Here is a 638-nt window from a genome sequence, read left to right on the forward strand (position 1 = left end):
CCTAATGTCCCACTAGGGGACTTCGTGCTTTTCCCGACTCCACAACTCTGTGTCTGGGAGATCAGAAGTCCTTGTCCCCAGAGCTGTTAGGGACTGCAAAAGTATTTACAGACTCAGAAAGTAAGTGGATGGAAAAAGTTTAATTCACTTTCCAAGAGAAAGAAAGGGGCTGGATGAGGAGAGTTGCCTGGCCCCGAGGGGGGTACTAGGGACTTTGAGACGGGATGCCCCGTGGTCTTTTACAACTAGACTGTTTCCTCGTTATCTCTGGGCGAGTCAGCCACGTGTGGTAAGATCAAGTGGCCCCCCTTTGTTCCCTTCTAGGTGGAAATTTTCCAATGATTCCGAGGAGTTCCCCACTAGGGCATGTCCCCTCCCACCCAGATGGGGTTAGACCCTTTAGACCTTCGTTCCTGCCTGCCAAGGGCACCCAAGCTGCCCAGAGACCTTGCCTCGCTCTGGCAGAGCCCAAGAAAAGACACTGATGGGAGGCTTGCTCCCTCATGAAAGAACATGCCTGAGGCATGTGGGGAGCTTTGAATGTGCTCCTCCCAGTAAAATGTGCAAGACCTCTGGGAGGCAGTGATTATGCCCTTTCAAGCCCACCTGGGCGCTTTGGACTACTTGTTTCCCCTGAC

The 638-nt window shown here is 52.8% G+C and overlaps 1 protein-coding gene across 1 annotated transcript in view; it reads right to left on the reverse strand.

Moving 5' to 3' along the window:
• The window catches only part of DRC1 (dynein regulatory complex subunit 1), a 42,578-nt gene that overhangs the window by 40,987 nt on the left and 953 nt on the right, over positions 1–638 (reverse strand). The gene's annotated exons all lie outside the window — the stretch shown is intronic.

This window comes from Tupaia chinensis, unplaced genomic scaffold (assembly GCF_000334495.1).
Source record: "Tupaia chinensis unplaced genomic scaffold, TupChi_1.0 Scaffold139757_1, whole genome shotgun sequence".
NCBI classification, from domain to species: domain Eukaryota; kingdom Metazoa; phylum Chordata; class Mammalia; order Scandentia; family Tupaiidae; genus Tupaia; species Tupaia belangeri.